At 38.9% G+C, this 11,806-nt stretch overlaps 1 long non-coding RNA gene across 1 annotated transcript; it reads left to right on the top strand.

Annotated features, from left to right (window-relative positions):
* Positions 1-2,452: 2,452 nt before the first annotated feature.
* LOC103270823 lies at positions 2,453-10,001 on the top strand. Its single transcript, XR_505001.1, has 2 exons — positions 2,453-2,715; positions 9,701-10,001. It is a non-coding gene; the product is annotated as an uncharacterized LOC103270823 (long non-coding RNA).
* The last annotated feature ends 1,805 nt before the right edge of the window (positions 10,002-11,806 follow it).

Genomic DNA, 11,806 nt, shown 5'->3' with positions numbered 1-11,806 from the left:
CCATGGGGTGACAAAGAAAAAGAACTTGTGACTGAAGCTAGCTTTGTTTGAGGTTCCTTACTCAGACACAAATACAAAATACGTTTGGTCAATGGGCTTCCATGTCAAGAAGCCTAATGGAACAGCTTCTGAACACTGTCTCCTTTTATTTGCCAACCCTCTGTGTACAGAAAAAGCCCTCATCCTCACCCTCACTTCTATGGGGTTATTACCAAAGGAACTCTCATTGAGGTGAATAAGAGTGACTTGGGCCTTATGACACCAGGAGCCAAGACTTTTTGAGGAGACTAGGCACAGGTTTTTATACACATTTCATATTTTTATTCTGGATTACTGATGAGTTTACTGGCGAAGTTATTAACTGATTATAGCTAATCGGATATGATGCTAATTTATCTGGAGTCCTGAATATCATCGTCAAGAAAGCTATTTGTTAATTACATTGTATAATGATATTAAAATGTATGTCATACAATAGAAAATTCATTTCTAATTGTGCATATGGATATGCGATATTAGATATGGGAGTTCTGTTCTGAGAGTTATTGCAATTGTGTGTGTTCTTTATAAAAACAGGAAAGTGGTTGCTTTAATATTTAAAAAGAAGATGTTTTAAAATATATTTTGTCAGCAAAATCAGTTGCCAGAATTGGTTTGTTCAACTAATTATCACTCATTTGTGGCAAGAGATTCTGCTTCTTTGTTGTGGGAGCAGGAAGTTAGTCATCTAAATGAAGAGGTCAAGAAATCTGCAGCTGATAAAATAAAAAGCATGTATTAGTCCAATGATTAAATTTACACTATGGATCAGTGCCTATTAAGCTTTTGGCATTTAATTCATTACATCCAATGTTTTCTTACAAAAAAACTATTTCACATTCAGCAGAATTTAAAACATAGCCAAGAGAAAACGTTTTGATTTATGTATGTAGTTATAGCATGTATTGAAGATTATTTTAAAATACAAACTGAATTATATTTGTTTCTGAATGATGTGAGGAAAGAATTTCTTTAAAAAGTGTGATTCAGTCTTGAAAGTGGTTTTAACCCCCGAATCAGTGGCTCTTAAACTTGGCTTTGTCTTGTAGTTACCCGTGGAAATGTAAAGGATATTGTTCCCTAGATCCGGTCTCACAGACTGGGATTTCATTGGTCTGGGTTCGGCCTTTAGGGTCTCTGCAGGTGACTCAGCTAGTTTAGCAAGGTTTGAGAACTATGACTCTAGATGATCTATCTTGCTTCGGGAATGCTTTTCTTCTGAAATCATATGTAGTGTCTTACTAGAAATAATTTAATCGAATTTCAACTAGAAGCTGAAGTGCTGTTTTTTCTTCTGGAACTAAAAATTACCATGTGTAAATAAATACCCAAGAATTGCTCCTTCCTTCCAGCAGCTCAACAAAAGCAAATACATAAAGAAAAACAGTGAGATTCGATTTGACTTACCAGATCCTGAAACATACTAAAAGCCAGTACTAAAATCAATATGATACTGGATAGGAATTGACCAGTCATTAGAACAATGCAGAGATGCCAGAAAGATCCCAGTATATAGGCAGAGCTATTAGTAACAAGGGTTTTGGCTCAGTTCAGTAGAAAAGGGATGAATTATTTCATAAACGCTGTTGAACAAACAAGTGTTAATAAAGTAGAAAACAAACAAGGCTCACTCTTACGTGCTCTAAGATATGAACATTTAGGGTGATGAGAAACAAACAAGCAACAACAACCACAAAATCTTGGAAGAAAATCTCTGAGACCTAGGGGACTGGGAAAGTTTATAACAATGATTGGAAATTCAGACACACAGAAGAAAATAAAGACACAAGTGATTATATAAAAATTAACATTTTCATGCTAGAAATACTAAAAGGAAACTTAGTACATAACTGTTAGATCTGAAGAACTCTTGGAGCAGTGTCAAAATATGATTTTCCAAGGCTGAAAGTATGACTCGTGCAAATATCAAATGCACATGTGTCAAAGATTTAGCCAACTCATTAATTAATGAGGGAACCAGTAAGATAGCAAAGCTGGTACAAAGGAGATTTTGAGGAATGTTGTTTAGGGAAGCCCAAATTGCTCAGAAGGACAATCTGAGGGCACAGAGATGTACTGTTCATTGCTACATCCTCAGGTCTAGCGCAGGGTCTGGAAAGTAGTTGGCATTGAATCAACTTCTATTGAATTAAAATCCATCGAGACTCTTGCTCATGCTGAGAAGTGGAGAAGTGGATACATTCACACAAACACGCCCACAAAAAGCCATAGGGATAGGTTTGTCCAATTGCAACAATACTTACTGTTAAAAGATAAGATACATATCACAGATTTGATCCTTAGCAGCCACATTTCCACAATTGAGATTGAAAAGAAGCCTTTGTAAAATCTATCTTTAATTAGGTGTAAGCACCACCCGAAGCTGGTTAATGTGGTCTTTTGTTTTATTTCAGGGAAAGGTGTCCTTCTCATGTCCACAGCCACAGATTGTCCCTGTGACTTTTCTGAGCTCCGGGAGTTATCTGGTCCTGCCGGGCAACTCTGAGGAGGACAAAGTGTCTATCACTTTTCAATTCCGAACATGGAACAGAGATGGACATTTGCTTTTCGGAGAACTTCGACGTGGTTCAGGGAGTTTTGCCCTCTTTCTTAAGGATGGAAAACTCAAACTGAGCCTCTTCCAGCTGGGACAGTCATTGAGGAACATCACAGCAGGTAATAGATATACTTCTATGAGCCTCACAGCCAGCCAGCTGATGAGTCATTTGCTAATAAGTTGATAAATGAGACAACTCAGTGGCCCTAGGTGGAGGAACTGCATTGTTAATTCCTTTTAGACTTTTCATATATGGGACACCCAGCCATCACGAAAGTGCTCTTTGACCGACATGACTACCTATGACATTTCTGCAGACAAACCTCTCCATATACAAGGAAAATATGTAATACCCTTAAGCTTCCTTCCTGGCAAACATATACTCAGGCTGTATCCCAGAGAACTATAAGGGGAGACCCCCCCAAAAACCAGAATCTTATGGAGGGCAGGCCCCTTGTAGTACAGGCTTTCCCCACTAGGTAAGTGTTCTAGGAACCCATCCATCGGCATCAGTGTACAAGCTACAGTTGCTGAGAGGCTGCATTCAACTTCAGTGAATTTTTTGGGGGGCGGGGGGAGATTCTTTCAACACATTTGCCCGTTCGTGATGGGTGATTTATGAGCACACCTGCCGACATCACCTCTAGTGTTCAGCAGTTTTTGACCACAAGTAGCATGACCCCACCCTCCCTATTCACCTGATCTCACCCCACCGACTTTTTTGTCTTATTTCTCTGGGGAGAATTCCCTTGTTCATCAAAGGGAATTGTTTTGTCGATGTGGAAGAAGTGGGGGAAAAAAAAAACAAAACACTAAAAGGCACCAAAATTGACAAGTTCAAAAACTGTTTTGATCAGCGGAAAAGTGTCTCAATAGGTGTATTGCATCAAACAGAGAGTACTTTGAACATGACTGAAGTTTAAACATATAAGAATAAATACACACTTCTTAATAAATAAATTCTGGGTTTTTGGGGTTTCCCTCTTACAGTCAGGATCTCATGGACAACACCCGGAGACACACACCTTCCCTCTCCCCACTGGCTTCTCCTCTCCTTTCCCTTTCCTCCCCTCCTGGTATGTGGGGGGAGAAAGAGTCTATCCACAGTAGGCAATTGATAATCCTTGCCTTCTAGTGAAACATGCCAGCAGTTACCAAGAGTTTCTCATCTTTTGTGGATGGCCGATGGATTTTCCAGGATGACAGCCTGGCACCTGGGGAGAATCTCCCCTCCTCCACTTGCCACTTCCACTTCTGATCTGCAAATCACCCAGCCTCCCATACCTCAGCTGTTTTCACTTTTAAACTAGAACACCTTAGGTCTTCTTTGCAGGGAGAACAATAGGAAGGAAATCTGACTTTATTTGTACAGTGGCCACCCCAATCCGGCCCTCTCATCCCTACTCCTCTTCAAGGGCCTGCTTTTTTTGGGCAGATGCTTTGATAGGACTTTTAGGTCAGGGGCTCAAATCCCATGAGCCCAGACTGAGTAACGATAGATGGTTACTAATCTGCTTCTCGTGTGCAAGGTGGTGTGGGCAAGCCTGACAACCACAGAGCTGCTGGATTTGCTGATTGGATTTGCAATTTTAGGAGGACATTTGAGTCCCAAAAACTGCATCATGACTAAACTGACGTCAGAACCAAATAGGGTTTTTTGGATTTTTGTTGTTGTTGTTGCCGCTGTTTTAACATAAGGGAGTCCAAGAAAGAAAAAGACACAGAAGAAGCAGCTGATGTCTTCCTTGAGACCAGGGGATTATTATACTCAAAAAGAGATTCCTTTTGGCTACTTAAGTCCACATTTGATTAGACTGCTGTTAGATGTTTCTGTGTGAAAGCAGGATTTTGAGACCTGTGAAGAAGAAATTCAAAGGGCAGGGATTTATCTTAGTGTTTCGGGAACAATCAGGCAAGCCATCTCTGATCCAGGGTAGTCTGTGGGAGACACAACAAACACTCAGAGGACATACATACTTCATATCTTTTAAAAATGCAAATTTATTTTCTGTTTCCTCACAAACAGGATTTTCTCCAAGAAAGGGTGAAATCATGACCCACACACATATACAAAATGAACATGTGGCAAAGATTTTATGTTACTCATTAATTAATGAGGGAATCGGTGTTGGAAAAATAGAGATAAAAACTGCCTATCAACCTAATGAATCCCTTTCACGAGGTGGAAAATAATTAAATAGTTTTATTATGGAATAAGCATTAAGCCAGACTGTGAGGCACATTTCAGGCAATTGCTAACGTGATTGCAAAGACAGAAAGAATTCTTATCTATTTATACAGCTGGGCAGAGACAGGATAGCTTGTTCTCTAGTAAGAGGACTTGATAGCAGCATTTGTTCCACGAAGGCCATCCTAAATTCACCTGGCACTTGGGGAACCATCTTTATTGGCTTGTTAATCTGAAGGGAAAACTAAAACCGCTGTCTCTGTGACAAGCAGGTGGTTATAACTTGGGGCCAAGCCCCAAAGTTAAACTCCCGCAGAGATGGAGACTATGAAGGGACATCATCTTCCTGGAGGTTTACATCTCAAAGAAATGTCTCCAGGGCCTTTAGAAAAACATCCCTGGGGGTAAAACTAGAAAGAAGCGAAATACTTGTTTTGTAAATAAGATTTTTTTCTTTTTCTTTTTGAGTTGGAGTCTCACTCGGTGGCCCAGACTGGAGTGCAGTGGCTGCTCTCGGCCACCGCAGCCTCGAGCTGCTGGGCTCGGGCCATTCTTCCGCCTCAGCCTTCCGAGTAGCTGGGACTACAGGCATGCGCTACCACGCCCGGCTGATTTTATTTTATTTTTTTGATTTATTGTAGAGATGAGGTCTCACTGCCCAGGCGGGTCTCGAACCCGCGGGCTCAGGCAGTTTATCGAAGATTTGCAATTAGTGTCTTTAAGCAGGGACCGACCACCAACCTTTTTGGCATCGGGAACCGGTTTCTCGCGAGACAGTTTTTCCATCGAAGGGAGGGGTGGGGTGATGTGCAGTCAAACCTCAGCGCTAATGTTCATCTGTACTTGCAGCTGCTGCAGGCTCGCCTCAGATCATCAGGCATTCAGTTTTCATAAGGAGTGTGTAACCTAGATCCTTCCCATGGGCATCTCACAGTAGGGTTCACGCTCCTATGACCGTCTAATGCTGCTGATCTGATAGGAAGAGATGCTCAGGCAGTAATGTGAGCGAGGGGGAGTGGCTGTAAATACCGATGAAGCTTTGCTGGCTCACCACCAGCCGGGCAAGCCAGTGCCTAACAGGTCACACACAAGTTCCAGTCTGTGGCCTGGGGGTTAGGGACCCCTGCTTTAAAGGAAAGATTCTAAGAAATGGGAGAGTGAGTAAAGTGTCTGTCCCTTTTGGCACCAAGGAAGTTTCTGTGTGTTGGACTTTTTTTTTCAGACTTGTGTTTACCCTTATATCAGTGAATGAAGCCTGTTTAAGGAAGATCTGTAGTCAGAAAAGGAATTCTAAAGTGAAATTGCAAATAGATGCAAACCTAGCAAGCTTTTTAATGTACACAGAGAAAGGTAATACCCTTCCCTGGACAGAGTTTGCATCTCTATGGACAAGTATTATATACATTATTTTCAATTTTCTGCAAGTTGACTTCTGTCACTACACAGCCGTCAAGAAACTTAGATGAAGGTTTACAACCCTCTAAGATCAGTTAATGTTTCTACTAAAAAGATATTCAGTAATATCTTCTGCCCATTTCAGACTGCCCACAATTTCTTCCCCCCGCCCCCGAGTCAGTAGTTCTAATGAGTTGCACACATTCTAGGTGCAAGGAAGGTCTGAGTAAGCATTTTCTCCAGCTCTGAGTTGCACAATAATTAGAATTTAATGTAATTAGGGTCCCTAAATCACAGCAGGATTTCACTTTAGCTCATGGTTTTGTGAGACTGATATTTTTGTCTCTGCATTTAAAATACTCTAGTTCTTGATAAGAAATCATCTTCAGCCGGGCTCGGTGGCTCAGCCTGTAATCCCGCGCCTTTGGGAGGCTGAGGTGAGTGGATTACCTGAACCCACGGGTTCGAGACTCACCTGGGCAGTGAGACCTCATCTCTACAATAAATCAAAAAATCAGCTGGGCGTGGTAGCACATGCCTGTAATTCCGGCTACTTGGAAGGCTGAGGCGGAAGGATCGCCGGAGCCCGGCAGGTCCGAGCGGCCACTGCACTCCAGTCTGGGCGAGAGTGAGACTCCAACTCAAAAAAAAAAAAAAAAAGCATCTTCATATTCAAACATGTTTAAAATAACATCTGTGTGGTATGTGACTACTTATTTAGTAATTTCTCATTAAAATAGTTATAGATACCACTGTATTTGATTTTCTTGGGTATAAATGATGGAAGGCCAAATATAATAGCATAAACAAAAAGAAAAAATATTTTCATAGACATGAAAAAATATGCAATGATCGCTTGTATTTGTCAAAAGATATTCTTAAAGATTGCACCAACAGAAATTATACAATTGTAAGGAAAATATGTCAGAGATTTTACTCAACTCATGAGTTAATGATGGAATCAGTAAATGTCACAGCAGGTTCAAAGGAGAATTCAAATAATCAAAGATATGAGCAGTAAGCTACAATGAATTTGCATATAATGTAAAACTGGCATATATGGAATGGGGGAGGAACAGGAAAAAGATCAATTGTATTTTTTTGACAAAATTTAATATTCACATTTATGGACAGTCATTTGCTTGCTTACAATTTTCTACAATTTATTATAGTAAAATAACTGAAAGAAGGCCAGGAGCTGTAATCCTAGCACTTTGGGTGGCCGAGGCAGGGATTGCTTGGGCTCAAGAGTTCAAGACCCGCCTAGACAACATAGCAAGACCCCATCTCTACAGAAAATTAAACAATTGGCTGGGCATGGTGGCACGTACCTGTAGTCCCAGCTACTCGAGAGACTGAGGTGAAAGAATTTCTTGAGTCCATGGCTGCAGAGGGCCATGATTGTATCACTGCCCCCCAGCCTGGGCAACAGAATGAGACCCCAACTCAAAAAATAAAAAACTAAAAGAGCATGAAAGGCATAGAGACCTGTAGAATTAAATATAATCCTAGAGATTGTATTTAGACAATGCCTAGTTTTACAATGCAGACATCCAGTAATCTTGATTGATTTTTAAAAACAATTTTTCCTTATGCATTGTTATTACTTGTGTTTCTGTTTTATACATCACTGAAGGTTAAAGGAAAAGCTGAAATATTAATGTTTAATTTTTAAGAAAAGTACTACTTTGAAATGCTAATATTAACTTCATGTAAGTACATGTTTGCAAAGGAAATAAATCAAGCACAGAGTCATTTTAATAATGAACAGGCTTCCTAAGACTCTCAACTAATATGTTAACTTCATAAAAATATTTCTACTAGAGTGTATTATGATGTATGTGATTTCTGAAGCAGTTTTGAACTTTGCTTAATTTTAAACATCAGTGAAATGTTAATTTAAGAGGCCTCACGAAGCTAATCTCATTTTTAATCCATTCGTTGGCATGTATCTTTGACGTATTACCAGGTAAAAGGAAACACAGAATTCATCTAGTGATGTTAAATATTTTAATGTTTCAACTTATGATCAAAGACAATTCCTTATGTTATCAAATTATTTCACAGCATTAACTTCATAGTTAACACTGTAAACCTAAAAGTGACTGAGGCAGGTCTCAGGAGACAGAGGCTTGTCACGCCAAGGTTGAGGACGTGCCCGGGAAAAAGAAATACAGGTCACAGGAGGATCCGTGGTCTGTGCCTTTCTCCACAGAGGGTTTTGGGAACTTCTGTATTAGAGTGGGGGGAGCCAGCAGCAGCAGAAGGAAATAAAAAGGCAGTGTGGGCAAGGAGGTGAGTGGTTGCATTCTTAGTGATGCCCTGATTAGAGCTCAGGGAATCTACATTTCACATGTGAAAAGAGGAAGTGGAGGAAAACGTCGATGATGCATTCCTCTTACCCTCAGTAAATCTACATTTTACAAAAGATAAAGTAAACGTGAAATGACAGTGACCCATTTGGGAATAAAAAGAAGGCAGCTTCCAAGCCTCACTTTCCCTTCGGCAGACCGAGCTTGGGGTCTTGAGATTCCATTTTCTTGTACGAGACTACGAATCACTGAGTAATGTGGATGTGAATATAAATATATAAGAAATGGTGTTCGTAGATATGAAGTACCCCTCTAGTTCTTTCTGAAGCATTTTCTTATCAAACATTGAATTATAATTTTTAAAAGAAGGGATAATCATACCTATAATCATATTGTGTTCAGTTAGAAAACATATGAACATATGTCAAATTTCAATTCATTAATTAATGAAGAAACAGTAAGATATTACAATCAGCTCAAAGGAAAAGTCGAAGAACCACACACACAGAGGCAGGTAAGGTATGCCAAAATGAATTCCAGACAGATATGAGATGGCTCTGTAGCCAACTATATATTCCACCAGGCACAAGTATTTTGCATTTCTGTGGAAGAAAAGGATTTTGCATTACTGTCAGGTTTTTACAGTTTGCCAAGTTGTAAAACAGCTCAGAGAGGGAAAGCAGAGTTTACCTGAATGGGAAACTCGGTGATCTTTTCCCGCCATTTCAATCCTGTTGTACCCCAAAATATGTGCAATTATTATGTATCACTTTTTTTTCTAAAAAAAAGAAAGCCTTTCACAATTATTCTTGATACAAATTTACTCACTCACTTTCTTGAGCCTTCTAAAATATTTTTGTGAGATTCATGAAGGAAGCAAATTTTGTGTTTGAGAATGGAACTAAACTGTGTATTTTTTTATCCCACTGGTAAAGACGTTTGACATGTATATTGGATAATGAAATTTCAACTCCTTTAAGTGCATTATCAGAATTAATTATAGTGACTCCGGAAAGAAGAATAATTTCATTCATGTGTTATTGTCATAATAAATGAAATCCTGTCATTAAAGAAAGATGATTGTTTTCTCAGTGACATACAAATATGTAAATACCGCTGTTCTCTGACTTCTTCAGTGATCGGAATCAAATGGCATCCAAGTGTTAACAAATTCACAATTTAGAGTTGTCTTTGATCTTATTTCCTCAGGTGCTGGATTAAATGATGGGCAGTGGCATTCCGTGTCCTTATCTGCGAAGTGGAGCCATGTGAGTTTGGTGGTGGATGGTGACATAGCCATTCACCCCCTGGTGGCTGTGCTGATGGACTCAGGGGTCACCTATTATTTTGGAGGTAAGTGAAGGCAACTGAATGACACTGACCGTGGGACCATTTTTGTCTTTATTGCTTTGCATCTCTGTTTCTTGTCATCTTTAAACCAAGCTAATAGTAAGAAACGATGTATCTCTTTCTAAGAAATAAATACCTTTGAGTTTGCAAAGAAAATAAATAAAACCTTTCACTGATTATTCTTTCCAACGCAAAAAGAAGGATCTGCAGAAAGCTTATTTACCATTTAAATAACTTTATATTTTCACTTAATATTAAAAGAAAATATATTTTAGCTATATACTGTAAACAGGAAACAAATATCAAATATGATAACCAAATCTCTACAACAGATAAATTTCTACTTCTAACAATTAGCTTGTGAAAACAAAACAAAATCATATTATTCAGTCATTGGTTTACATAAAATATTATGTGTGATATATAGTTAAGTCACATATCTCATTCCATACTATTGAATCATTATTACACAGCTCAGTTTCCTAGATAGGTAGAGAAATAGTTTGTTGTTGTGTGTGTGGGTTTTATGGAAAGGGTGCAATAGGAAGTGTCAGACTGACTATGAAGAACTTTCCAAACATTAACAATAGTAAGCAAATATTAATAGGAGACAAACAGTGAATCTATAGTGTAATTGGTGTTTCATTGGTACACAGGACTGATTATTTGCATCTCCTCTCAATTCTTATATTGAAATCCTAACCCCCAAGGTGAGGGTATCATGATAGAAGTTTTGGTGGGCAATTAAGTCATGAGGGTGAAACCCTCATAAATGGGATTTGTGCCCTTTTAAAAAGAACTCCAACAGAACTCTCTTGCCCTTCTCACCACATGAGGTTACAATGAGAAGACCATGGTCTGTGAACCAGGAAGCAAGCTCTCACCAGACACTATATCTGCCAGCACCTTGATCTTGGACCTCTCAGCCTCCAAAAGTGTGAGAAATAAATGTTTTTTGTTTAAGCCATTCAGTTCATGGTATTCTGTTCTAGCAGCCTGAACTAAGACAACTGATACAGTTAAAGAAATAGAAACAAGTGGGTTTTTTTCTTGGAAAGGAAATTTGGCTTTAAAAAATTAAAAGAAGTACCAAAACCAATAATAAAACCCTGCTATGGATCCTAGAATACTTTTGTGAGACATTATGTGAGTTAAAAGATTAGGCTTATATACTTGGAAACCACAGTTAAGAGAAACAATCATGTGAGCAAATCATATCACTCAGAGCATGGATACTTGTACATTAAAGCATTCTGTTATCATTCCATATCTCCACACATGATATGAAAATTCATTCTCCAGTAAGAAAGTTTTCAACTAAGTAGGAAATTTCATGGTGAATATAGATGCAGACAGTCACTTTTCACTATATATTTAGTAAACACTCATTTGTCACTCAGGTTATTCAATTATGTATCATTTTAACTGGGAAGCTAAATATATTTCTCCTTTTATATAGTATAATTATATATAAACAGAAATATAGATCTAGTAGAAAAGACTTTTTTATTAAGCACGTTTCCGCTCTGTTGCCCTGGCTGGAGAGCAGTGGCACAATCACAGTTCATTGCAGCCCTTACCTCCTGGGCTCAGATGATTCTTCTGCTTCCGCATCCCAAGTAGCTGGGACTACAGGTGTGTGCCCTTCCGTGTCTCTTCTGCCTCCAACCAGTCAAGTCTCTTAAATGCTCATGTGAGTCTGTCGGGCCCACAGAATAATTCAGGACAGATTATATGGAGAAAGTGACAACCCACAAAAGCAATGGGAGAGTTTAACCCAATTACATTCATTATTTGCTAAATATAACAAAAATTTAGAATGAATAGGAAAACTCGAGCAAGAAAATTGACAAGCCAGCTACAATGGAGATGAGATTCCCTACATAAAACAAGCAGCAATGTTCAAAAAATTAAAAATTATACAGAGAATCTGAACAACACAAATAACCAGCGTTTTGTGATAGA

The sequence above is a fragment of the Carlito syrichta genome, unplaced genomic scaffold (assembly GCF_000164805.1).
Source record: "Carlito syrichta isolate Samal-C Ts95f unplaced genomic scaffold, Tarsius_syrichta-2.0.1 Scaffold28616, whole genome shotgun sequence".
Classification (NCBI taxonomy): Eukaryota; Metazoa; Chordata; class Mammalia; order Primates; family Tarsiidae; genus Carlito; species Carlito syrichta.
This window is presented reverse-complemented; position numbering and strand designations above follow the sequence as displayed.